Genomic DNA, 12,548 nt, shown 5'->3' on the forward strand with positions numbered 1-12,548 from the left:
GTGGGGGGCGGAGAGGAGCCTGGAAACCGGGCCTTAGACCTGCGGGGGCAGTTGGAGGGGTGCTGCCACTCGGTGGGGGGCAGAGTCGGGACCCTGCTGTCCTTGTGTTCCATTCTGAGGATCAGGTGTGGGGCCCGGCCACCCATTGTCCAGGGGCTTTGAGTCGTTCTCGGGGTGCCTGGGGTTGGGGGGGGGGCGGTTGTCGGGAGAGGTGGAGGTGGCTCCCTGGTGCAGCAGAGTCCAGAAGGGACGTGCCCACCATGGGGTGAGTGAAAGTGAAAGTGAAAGTGAAAGTGGAAGTGGAAGTGGAAGGGGGAGGCGGTGGCAGCGGTCTTAGCCGCCGCCGCTGCCGCCGCCGCCGCCGAAGCAGCCGCGGCAACCGCCGCCACCAACACCAGCGCCTCCTTCTCCTTCTCCGCCAACCCCCTGCCCCGCCCCTCAATAGCAGATCTGGGCGCGAGAAGCGGTTGTCTGGCACAGACCCGGCAGCCGCGGTGCCATCCCCCCCGGGGCTTCACCCTCTCTGGCGGAGGCCTGGTCCCACCACCGATCACGCACTCAGGTCTCGGTCCCGGACCCAATTCTGGATCGCGCACTCGATCCTCGGCAGAGCCGTCCACAGAGGACTCTGCCTTGGCGCACTTGAGCTTTCCGGGCCACCCTGTCCAACGTCCCACGGGAGCGTTCAGGGCAACGGGGAGGAATGGCCGTTGACATCTGCGGCCGGATGTCACTCTTGCTTCACAGCTGGTCATCGAGGGACCGCTGTGGACAGCCAGCCCGCCTGCCCGTTCACAGGGCCAGGCACCGTGGGATAGCGGGTCCGGTCCCGCTTTGGCCACCGGCGCCAGCACTCAGGCACTCGTCTGCCCGTGCCACCGAGGAGGCTGACGCTCTGGATCCCGGGGGGCAGACCTTAGGTGGAGACCTCTGCTGTCCCCACAAGCCCTGACCGGGGCGGGTCGTGCCTTCCCGTCCACAGTCGTCCACAGGCATCCACGCGCGTCTGTACCACCCTCCTCACGCCCCCCCCCCCACCACACCCTGCTGTCCATCCTCCCGCCGGGCACTGCCCCCTGCGAATGCTGAAGGCAGCCTGTTGCCCCTTGTCCTCACACATGTCGCCTTCCAGAATGCGTTGGGGGGGGGGGCGGGGTGAGGCCCGGAGGGGCGAGACGCGGTGTCTGTTCGCCCGCTTACCTACACCGGGAGGGTGTGCCGGCTCACGCGTTCCTGGACCCCCAACCCCAGGGGCACGGTGTGGAGCTCCCGGACCTTCCAGCCCTCCGTGTCCCCCGCACCTTGTCCGAGAGCGCCGGAGGTGTCCGCGTGCCCTCCGGCCCCGGCGCCACCTGGTGCGCCTGCAGAGGTTTGGGTCTCAGGAACCGCGGAGGGAGCGCCTGCTTGCCGTCTGGGGTACCCACCCCGAGGACAGGAAGTGGGTCACGCTGGCCCCGAGGCCGACGAGCAGGGTTTCGCTGGCCTGCCGTCGCCAGCCAGTGGGGAAAGGGGGGCCTGGATGGGTGACTCCCGAGGACGATGTATGTCCTTGTGGGCCGAGCGGACCCGGGCGCGTGTGCACACCCTCTGTCAGAGTTGCCGGGGTGGGCGCCCTTGAAGGTACCGGGGACGTGCGTGAGGGGCGGGGGGGGGGGGCGGGGGGGCTGTGGAGGGACGGTGGGGGGTGTGTCTCTGTTTGGGAGAGCTGTCCACGCGCCCGAGCCCAACCCACCCGAGTCAGGGGGCACCCGGGTGACCCTCCCTTGACGTGGACCCAACCCCGACGTTCAGGGCGGCTCGCCTCTCTAGGAACCGGGTCCTTCCTTCCCCTTGCTGCTCATCTCTCTGTGTCCTTTGGGTCTTGCGTGGCTCCTGCCTGTGCGTGTCTTTGCTTTGTGGTCAGAACGGAAGCCCTCGGCAGGGTGGGTAGGAGATGGTGGAGAATGGAGACGCTGGGTGTCCAGCCGGTCTGCAGGGCCAACTAAGTGTCTGTGAGCCTGCTCGGAAGTCCGGGCAGCCCAGAGTGTCCGGAATGTCCGTTTGGACTTGACGACCGCGCAGGGTGCGTGCAGGGGCGTCGCCGGCGCGCGCGCGCGCCTCAGGTGAGACCGTGCGGACACGGGCCCCTTCGGGAGGGGCGGTGGGCAGCCCTCCCCTCCCCTCCCCTCCCCTCCGCTTCTTCCCTTCCCTACCCTTCCCGAGACCCCCCGCAGCTGTAGCACCCTTCGCGTAGGCCCCGGAGGCGAGCGTGCATGCGTGCGTGTGCCCCTGCCCGGACCCAGCGATCGGACCTCGTCCCACCAGGCGGGGTGCCAAGCTGGCTCCGGGAGCGCGTGTCCCTTGGCGGGACGCTTGGCTCCAAGTTCCAACAATAGAGCGCCTGCAGCGTGGGTTCTCTGTCCCCTCCCGCCAGCACCAGCCTCCTCCAGGCCTGAGTCTCCCACGTGCACAGGGTTTGTGTCCACCAGGGTGTGATTCGCCCAGGGTTCCTCGAACTGAAGCGTGGGAAGGGACCGCCAGGGCCCTTCCGAGGTGGAGGATGCGTGGTTGGGCACGGGAGGTTGTGGCGAGGGGGCTGGGGGTGCGGGGAGGGGGCGCGGCGCTGCTGTGCACGGCTGGGACCCAATACATCCACCCGCTGGCCTAGGAAGAATGAGGCGCTGGGCCTCTGGGGCCGGACGCTTGGGAGAAGAAGCGGGTCCTGTTTGCAGGGCAGAAAGTGAAAGTGTTCCCCGAGGGTTGAAGTTGGATCAGTCTGGTGCCTCGGGTCTGGGTGGTTGTCAGGAGTCCCTTTCTGCCCTTGGGCACCCAGACTGGGGTAAAAGCACACATCCATCATTGACCTGTAGAGGCACTTGCTGTGGAGTGGGTGGGCCTTCTCCCGAGGAGGAAAAAGATGACCTCCGGCTGTGATCTCCCTTTGTCTCCCCGGGGGAGGGGGGGTGGGGGGGGGGTGTGGGCGGGTGGGGCGGGGGAAGGGGGGCGGAGGGTTTAGGCCATGCGTGTGTGAGTGTGTGTGCGAGTGTGGGTTTTGGCGATGGGGTTTCAGGGTGTTTGCCGCCGAGTGTGTGTTTGCCAGCGTGTTCGTGGTGTGTTTGTGTGTGTGTGTGTGTGTGTGTGTGCGTGTCCGTGTGCGTGCGCAGGCGCGCACCTGGTTCTTCTGCCGTCTAATGGGAGGCGGGCTGGGGCGGTCAGGGTACCCTCGCTATGATACAGGTCAGGTGTTCACCATAGGAGAGGACGGGAGCCGGTTGACAGGAAAGAAGACCGTTGGTTGGCCTCGTCCGGCCGTGCCAGGAGAGGCGCGGGTCCCGGAGCTTGTGGGCACAGCTGGGTGTCGCCCGCGCGCTGGCCTTGGCTCCCGTGGGAGCTGTCCAGGGACGGAGCCTGGGGCAGGCACGAGGCCGCTTTGGCGACTGTGGTGCGGCTCCAGGCTGCAGTCCACGCCTGAATCGCGGGGGCGCCCCGTGGGTGACGGGCCAGGCCCGCGGGACGCGTCCGTCGTCGACCCGCGGGAGGTGGACGCCCCCAGCCCCCGGCCCGTGCCCGCCGGCCGCCTCACGCCTTCGTGTCGGCCGGCCGCTAGAGGCCTCCCGCTGGGGGCTGGCCTGGCGGGGAGTCCTGACGGACGATGCTCCCGGGGAGCACGGGCCCCGTCGGGCTCCGACTGGCCAGGTGGGGTGGGCTCGGCTCGGGCTCTGGGTCCACGACCAGTGTGTCTCCTGAGGTCTGCTGCAGACCTGCAGGGGTCCCGACGACGGAGCCCCGGAGAGGTTCAGGGCCACCGCGGGGAGCCTCGATGCCCCTCGCTCGCCCTGGCTTTCCGGTCCCGAGAGCCGAGAGCCGAGAGCCGAGAGCCGAGAGCCGAGAGCCGAGAGCCGGCTAAGTGCAGCAGCCAGAGGGGACGAGGCTGCGCTTGCTCCACGGAGCGTCCGACGCGGGGAGGGGCCCCGCGCAGAGTGGCGGAGCCGTGGGCGCCGCCATGTTGGAGCCCGGGTGGACTGGGCCCGGCCTTTTTTTCTTCCGCAAAGGGCGGGGGGAGAGGGCCTGGGGGGAAGGGCGCGTGGGCATCCGTGGTGCGACACTGCCATCAAGCGGAACTCGTTCGCTTTCCCGCGAGCCCCGCGCCGTGGCTTCCCTGCGAGCGAAGTGGGGAGTCCCAGGCGGCAGAGAACGGGGTCCTCCCTCCAACCCCCCGACTGCCCCGAGGTGCCGAGCTGCCGCAGGCAGGCGACCCGGGAGGCTCCAGAGACGGGTAGCGGGACAGAGCGCCAGGTCCCGCTGCCCTGTGGGGCGGGCACGGGCAGCCACGGCTCTTGACGCTGGTGGCCGCCATGTCTGGGCGGGACTGGAGGGGAAGAGGCCGCCCCGAAAGGGGCCAGGAGCACCAAGCGAACAAACGGGCCAGGAGAAGCCACCGGGCCAGGGGCGCTGGGACTCTGGCCTGGGAGAGCATTGGGCCGCGTGACCCTTGCCCTAGCAGCGGGGTCCCTGTGTGGCCCGGCCTGGGGTGGGGGGCGGAGAGGAGCCTGGAAACCGGGCCTTAGACCTGCGGGGGCAGTTGGAGGGGTGCTGCCACTCGGTGGGGGGCAGAGTCGGGACCCTGCTGTCCTTGTGTTCCATTCTGAGGATCAGGTGTGGGGCCCGGCCACCCATTGTCCAGGGGCTTTGAGTCGTTCTCGGGGTGCCTGGGGTTGGGGGGGGGGCGGTTGTCGGGAGAGGTGGAGGTGGCTCCCTGGTGCAGCAGAGTCCAGAAGGGACGTGCCCACCATGGGGTGAGTGAAAGTGAAAGTGAAAGTGAAAGTGGAAGTGGAAGTGGAAGGGGGAGGCGGTGGCAGCGGTCTTAGCCGCCGCCGCTGCCGCCGCCGCCGCCGAAGCAGCCGCGGCAACCGCCGCCACCAACACCAGCGCCTCCTTCTCCTTCTCCGCCAACCCCCTGCCCCGCCCCTCAATAGCAGATCTGGGCGCGAGAAGCGGTTGTCTGGCACAGACCCGGCAGCCGCGGTGCCATCCCCCCCGGGGCTTCACCCTCTCTGGCGGAGGCCTGGTCCCACCACCGATCACGCACTCAGGTCTCGGTCCCGGACCCAATTCTGGATCGCGCACTCGATCCTCGGCAGAGCCGTCCACAGAGGACTCTGCCTTGGCGCACTTGAGCTTTCCGGGCCACCCTGTCCAACGTCCCACGGGAGCGTTCAGGGCAACGGGGAGGAATGGCCGTTGACATCTGCGGCCGGATGTCACTCTTGCTTCACAGCTGGTCATCGAGGGACCGCTGTGGACAGCCAGCCCGCCTGCCCGTTCACAGGGCCAGGCACCGTGGGATAGCGGGTCCGGTCCCGCTTTGGCCACCGGCGCCAGCACTCAGGCACTCGTCTGCCCGTGCCACCGAGGAGGCTGACGCTCTGGATCCCGGGGGGGCAGACCTTAGGTGGAGACCTCTGCTGTCCCCACAAGCCCTGACCGGGGCGGGTCGTGCCTTCCCGTCCACAGTCGTCCACAGGCATCCACGCGCGTCTGTACCACCCTCCTCACGCCCCCCCCCCACCACACCCTGCTGTCCATCCTCCCGCCGGGCACTGCCCCCTGCGAATGCTGAAGGCAGCCTGTTGCCCCTTGTCCTCACACATGTCGCCTTCCAGAATGCGTTGGGGGGGGGGGGCGGGGTGAGGCCCGGGAGGGGCGAGACGCGGTGTCTGTTCGCCCGCTTACCTACACCGGGAGGGTGTGCCGGCTCACGCGTTCCTGGACCCCCAACCCCAGGGGCACGGTGTGGAGCTCCCGGACCTTCCAGCCCTCCGTGTCCCCCGCACCTTGTCCGAGAGCGCCGGAGGTGTCCGCGTGCCCTCCGGGCCCCGGCGCCACCTGGTGCGCCTGCAGAGGTTTGGGTCTCAGGAACCGCGGAGGGAGCGCCCTGCTTGCCGTCTGGGGTACCCACCCCGAGGACAGGAAGTGGGTCACGCTGGCCCCGAGGCCGACGAGCAGGGTTTCGCTGGCCTGCCGTCGCCAGCCAGTGGGGAAAGGGGGCCTGGATGGGGTGACTCCCGAGGACGATGTCCTTGTGGGCCGAGCGGACCCGGGCGCGTGTGCACACCCTCTGTCAGAGTTGCCGGGGTGGGCGCCCTTGAAGGTACCGGGGACGTGCGTGAGGGGCGGGGGGGGGGGGCGGGGGGGCTGTGGAGGGACGGTGGGGGGTGTGTCTCTGTTTGGGAGAGCTGTCCACGCGCCCGAGCCCAACCCACCCGAGTCAGGGGGCACCCGGGTGACCCTCCCTTGACGTGGACCCAACCCCGACGTTCAGGGCGGCTCGCCTCTCTAGGAACCGGGTCCTTCCTTCCCCTTGCTGCTCATCTCTCTGTGTCCTTTGGGGTCTTGCGTGGCTCCTGCCTGTGCGTGTCTTTGCTTTGTGGTCAGAACGGAAGCCCTCGGCAGGGTGGGTAGGAGATGGTGGAGAATGGAGACGCTGGGTGTCCAGCCGGTCTGCAGGGCCAACTAAGTGTCTGTGAGCCTGCTCGGAAGTCCGGGCAGCCCAGAGTGTCCGGAATGTCCGTTTGGACTTGACGACCGCGCAGGGTGCGTGCAGGGGCGTCGCCGGCGCGCGCGCGCGCCTCAGGTGAGACCGTGCGGACACGGGCCCCTTCGGGAGGGGCGGTGGGCAGCCCTCCCCTCCCCTCCCCTCCCCTCCGCTTCTTCCCTTCCCTACCCTTCCCGAGACCCCCCGCAGCTGTAGCACCCTTCGCGTAGGCCCCGGAGGCGAGCGTGCATGCGTGCGTGTGCCCCTGCCCGGACCCAGCGATCGGACCTCGTCCCACCAGGCGGGGTGCCAAGCTGGCTCCGGGAGCGCGTGTCCCTTGGCGGGACGCTTGGCTCCAAGTTCCAACAATAGAGCGCCTGCAGCGTGGGTTCTCTGTCCCCTCCCGCCAGCACCAGCCCTCCTCCAGGCCTGAGTCTCCCACGTGCACAGGGTTTGTGTCCACCAGGGTGTGATTCGCCAGGGTTCCTCGAACTGAAGCGTGGGAAGGGACCGCCAGGGCCCTTCCGAGGTGGAGGATGCGTGGTTGGGCACGGGAGGTTGTGGCGAGGGGGCTGGGGGTGCGGGGAGGGGGCGCGGCGCTGCTGTGCACGGCTGGGACCCAATACATCCACCCGCTGGCCTAGGAAGAATGAGGCGCTGGGCCTCTGGGGCCGGACGCTTGGGAGAAGAAGCGGGTCCTGTTTGCAGGGCAGAAAGTGAAAGTGTTCCCCGAGGGTTGAAGTTGGATCAGTCTGGTGCCTCGGGTCTGGGTGGTTGTCAGGAGTCCCTTTCTGCCCTTGGGCACCCAGACTGGGGTAAAAGCACACATCCATCATTGACCTGTAGAGGCACTTGCTGTGGAGTGGGTGGGCCTTCTCCCGAGGAGGAAAAAGATGACCTCCGGCTGTGATCTCCCTTTGTCTCCCCGGGGGAGGGGGGGTGGGGGGGGGGGTGTGGGCGGGTGGGGGGGGGGAAGGGGGGCGGAGGGTTTAGGCCATGCGTGTGTGAGTGTGTGTGCGAGTGTGGGTTTTGGCGATGGGGTTTCAGGGTGTTTGCCGCCGAGTGTGTGTTTGCCAGCGTGTTCGTGGTGTGTTTGTGTGTGTGTGTGTGTGTGTGTGTGCGTGTCCGTGTGCGTGCGCAGGCGCGCACCTGGTTCTTCTGCCGTCTAATGGGAGGCGGGCTGGGGCGGTCAGGGTACCCTCGCTATGATACAGGTCAGGTGTTCACCATAGGAGAGGACGGGAGCCGGTTGACAGGAAAGAAGACCGTTGGTTGGCCTCGTCCGGCCGTGCCAGGAGAGGCGCGGGTCCCGGAGCTTGTGGGCACAGCTGGGTGTCGCCCGCGCGCTGGCCTTGGCTCCCGTGGGAGCTGTCCAGGGACGGAGCCTGGGGCAGGCACGAGGCCGCTTTGGCGACTGTGGTGCGGCTCCAGGCTGCAGTCCACGCCTGAATCGCGGGGGCGCCCCGTGGGTGACGGGCCAGGCCCGCGGGACGCGTCCGTCGTCGACCCGCGGGAGGTGGACGCCCCCAGCCCCCGGCCCGTGCCCGCCGGCCGCCTCACGCCTTCGTGTCGGCCGGCCGCTAGAGGCCTCCCGCTGGGGGCTGGCCTGGCGGGGAGTCCTGACGGACGATGCTCCCGGGGAGCACGGGCCCCGTCGGGCTCCGACTGGCCAGGTGGGGTGGGCTCGGCTCGGGCTCTGGGTCCACGACCAGTGTGTCTCCTGAGGTCTGCTGCAGACCTGCAGGGGTCCCGACGACGGAGCCCCGGAGAGGTTCAGGGCCACCGCGGGGAGCCTCGATGCCCCTCGCTCGCCCTGGCTTTCCGGTCCCGAGAGCCGAGAGCCGAGAGCCGAGAGCCGAGAGCCGAGAGCCGAGAGCCGGCTAAGTGCAGCAGCCAGAGGGGACGAGGCTGCGCTTGCTCCACGGAGCGTCCGACGCGGGGAGGGGCCCCGCGCAGAGTGGCGGAGCCGTGGGCGCCGCCATGTTGGAGCCCGGGTGGACTGGGCCCGGCCTTTTTTTCTTCCGCAAAGGGCGGGGGGAGAGGGCCTGGGGGGAAGGGCGCGTGGGCATCCGTGGTGCGACACTGCCATCAAGCGGAACTCGTTCGCTTTCCCGCGAGCCCCGCGCCGTGGCTTCCCTGCGAGCGAAGTGGGGAGTCCCAGGCGGCAGAGAACGGGGTCCTCCCTCCAACCCCCCGACTGCCCCGAGGTGCCGAGCTGCCGCAGGCAGGCGACCCGGGAGGCTCCAGAGACGGGTAGCGGGACAGAGCGCCAGGTCCCGCTGCCCTGTGGGGCGGGCACGGGCAGCCACGGCTCTTGACGCTGGTGGCCGCCATGTCTGGGCGGGACTGGAGGGGAAGAGGCCGCCCCGAAAGGGGCCAGGAGCACCAAGCGAACAAACGGGCCAGGAGAAGCCACCGGGCCAGGGGCGCTGGGACTCTGGCCTGGGAGAGCATTGGGCCGCGTGACCCTTGCCCTAGCAGCGGGGTCCCTGTGTGGCCCGGCCTGGGGTGGGGGGCGGAGAGGAGCCTGGAAACCGGGCCTTAGACCTGCGGGGGCAGTTGGAGGGGTGCTGCCACTCGGTGGGGGGCAGAGTCGGGACCCTGCTGTCCTTGTGTTCCATTCTGAGGATCAGGTGTGGGGCCCGGCCACCCATTGTCCAGGGGCTTTGAGTCGTTCTCGGGGTGCCTGGGGTTGGGGGGGGGGCGGTTGTCGGGAGAGGTGGAGGTGGCTCCCTGGTGCAGCAGAGTCCAGAAGGGACGTGCCCACCATGGGGTGAGTGAAAGTGAAAGTGAAAGTGAAAGTGGAAGTGGAAGTGGAAGGGGGAGGCGGTGGCAGCGGTCTTAGCCGCCGCCGCTGCCGCCGCCGCCGCCGAAGCAGCCGCGGCAACCGCCGCCACCAACACCAGCGCCTCCTTCTCCTTCTCCGCCAACCCCCTGCCCCGCCCCTCAATAGCAGATCTGGGCGCGAGAAGCGGTTGTCTGGCACAGACCCGGCAGCCGCGGTGCCATCCCCCCCGGGGCTTCACCCTCTCTGGCGGAGGCCTGGTCCCACCACCGATCACGCACTCAGGTCTCGGTCCCGGACCCAATTCTGGATCGCGCACTCGATCCTCGGCAGAGCCGTCCACAGAGGACTCTGCCTTGGCGCACTTGAGCTTTCCGGGCCACCCTGTCCAACGTCCCACGGGAGCGTTCAGGGCAACGGGGAGGAATGGCCGTTGACATCTGCGGCCGGATGTCACTCTTGCTTCACAGCTGGTCATCGAGGGACCGCTGTGGACAGCCAGCCCGCCTGCCCGTTCACAGGGCCAGGCACCGTGGGATAGCGGGTCCGGTCCCGCTTTGGCCACCGGCGCCAGCACTCAGGCACTCGTCTGCCCGTGCCACCGAGGAGGCTGACGCTCTGGATCCCGGGGGGGCAGACCTTAGGTGGAGACCTCTGCTGTCCCCACAAGCCCTGACCGGGGCGGGTCGTGCCTTCCCGTCCACAGTCGTCCACAGGCATCCACGCGCGTCTGTACCACCCTCCTCACGCCCCCCCCCCACCACACCCTGCTGTCCATCCTCCCGCCGGGCACTGCCCCCTGCGAATGCTGAAGGCAGCCTGTTGCCCCTTGTCCTCACACATGTCGCCTTCCAGAATGCGTTGGGGGGGGGGGGCGGGGTGAGGCCCGGGAGGGGCGAGACGCGGTGTCTGTTCGCCCGCTTACCTACACCGGGAGGGTGTGCCGGCTCACGCGTTCCTGGACCCCCAACCCCAGGGGCACGGTGTGGAGCTCCCGGACCTTCCAGCCCTCCGTGTCCCCCGCACCTTGTCCGAGAGCGCCGGAGGTGTCCGCGTGCCCTCCGGGCCCCGGCGCCACCTGGTGCGCCTGCAGAGGTTTGGGTCTCAGGAACCGCGGAGGGAGCGCCCTGCTTGCCGTCTGGGGTACCCACCCCGAGGACAGGAAGTGGGTCACGCTGGCCCCGAGGCCGACGAGCAGGGTTTCGCTGGCCTGCCGTCGCCAGCCAGTGGGGAAAGGGGGCCTGGATGGGGTGACTCCCGAGGACGATGTCCTTGTGGGCCGAGCGGACCCGGGCGCGTGTGCACACCCTCTGTCAGAGTTGCCGGGGTGGGCGCCCTTGAAGGTACCGGGGACGTGCGTGAGGGGCGGGGGGGGGGGGCGGGGGGGCTGTGGAGGGACGGTGGGGGGTGTGTCTCTGTTTGGGAGAGCTGTCCACGCGCCCGAGCCCAACCCACCCGAGTCAGGGGGCACCCGGGTGACCCTCCCTTGACGTGGACCCAACCCCGACGTTCAGGGCGGCTCGCCTCTCTAGGAACCGGGTCCTTCCTTCCCCTTGCTGCTCATCTCTCTGTGTCCTTTGGGGTCTTGCGTGGCTCCTGCCTGTGCGTGTCTTTGCTTTGTGGTCAGAACGGAAGCCCTCGGCAGGGTGGGTAGGAGATGGTGGAGAATGGAGACGCTGGGTGTCCAGCCGGTCTGCAGGGCCAACTAAGTGTCTGTGAGCCTGCTCGGAAGTCCGGGCAGCCCAGAGTGTCCGGAATGTCCGTTTGGACTTGACGACCGCGCAGGGTGCGTGCAGGGGCGTCGCCGGCGCGCGCGCGCGCCTCAGGTGAGACCGTGCGGACACGGGCCCCTTCGGGAGGGGCGGTGGGCAGCCCTCCCCTCCCCTCCCCTCCCCTCCGCTTCTTCCCTTCCCTACCCTACCCTTCCCGAGACCCCCCGCAGCTGTAGCACCCTTCGCGTAGGCCCCGGAGGCGAGCGTGCATGCGTGCGTGTGCCCCTGCCCGGACCCAGCGATCGGACCTCGTCCCACCAGGCGGGGTGCCAAGCTGGCTCCGGGAGCGCGTGTCCCTTGGCGGGACGCTTGGCTCCAAGTTCCAACAATAGAGCGCCTGCAGCGTGGGTTCTCTGTCCCCTCCCGCCAGCACCAGCCCTCCTCCAGGCCTGAGTCTCCCACGTGCACAGGGTTTGTGTCCACCAGGGTGTGATTCGCCAGGGTTCCTCGAACTGAAGCGTGGGAAGGGACCGTCAGGGCCCTTCCGAGGTGGAGGATGCGTGGTTGGGCACGGGAGGTTGTGGCGAGGGGGCTGGGGGTGCGGGGAGGGGGCGCGGCGCTGCTGTGCACGGCTGGGACCCAATACATCCACCCGCTGGCCTAGGAAGAATGAGGCGCTGGGCCTCTGGGGCCGGACGCTTGGGAGAAGAAGCGGGTCCTGTTTGCAGGGCAGAAAGTGAAAGTGTTCCCCGAGGGTTGAAGTTGGATCAGTCTGGTGCCTCGGGTCTGGGTGGTTGTCAGGAGTCCCTTTCTGCCCTTGGGCACCCAGACTGGGGTAAAAGCACACATCCATCATTGACCTGTAGAGGCACTTGCTGTGGAGTGGGTGGGCCTTCTCCCGAGGAGGAAAAAGATGACCTCCGGCTGTGATCTCCCTTTGTCTCCCCGGGGGAGGGGGGGTGGGGGGGGTGTGGGCGGGTGGGGGGGGGGAAGGGGGGCGGAGGGTTTAGGCCATGCGTGTGTGAGTGTGTGTGCGAGTGTGGGTTTTGGCGATGGGGTTTCAGGGTGTTTGCCGCCGAGTGTGTGTTTGCCAGCGTGTTCGTGGTGTGTTTGTGTGTGTGTGTGTGTGTGTGTGCGTGTCCGTGTGCGTGCGCAGGCGCGCACCTGGTTCTTCTGCCGTCTAATGGGAGGCGGGCTGGGGCGGTCAGGGTACCCTCGCTATGATACAGGTCAGGTGTTCACCATAGGAGAGGACGGGAGCCGGTTGACAGGAAAGAAGACCGTTGGTTGGCCTCGTCCGGCCGTGCCAGGAGAGGCGCGGGTCCCGGAGCTTGTGGGCACAGCTGGGTGTCGCCCGCGCGCTGGCCTTGGCTCCCGTGGGAGCTGTCCAGGGACGGAGCCTGGGGCAGGCACGAGGCCGCTTTGGCGACTGTGGTGCGGCTCCAGGCTGCAGTCCACGCCTGAATCGCGGGGGCGCCCCGTGGGTGACGGGCCAGGCCCGCGGGACGCGTCCGTCGTCGACCCGCGGGAGGTGGAC

The sequence above is a fragment of the Prionailurus viverrinus genome, chromosome X (assembly GCF_022837055.1).
Source record: "Prionailurus viverrinus isolate Anna chromosome X, UM_Priviv_1.0, whole genome shotgun sequence".
Taxonomy (NCBI): Eukaryota; Metazoa; Chordata; class Mammalia; order Carnivora; family Felidae; genus Prionailurus; species Prionailurus viverrinus.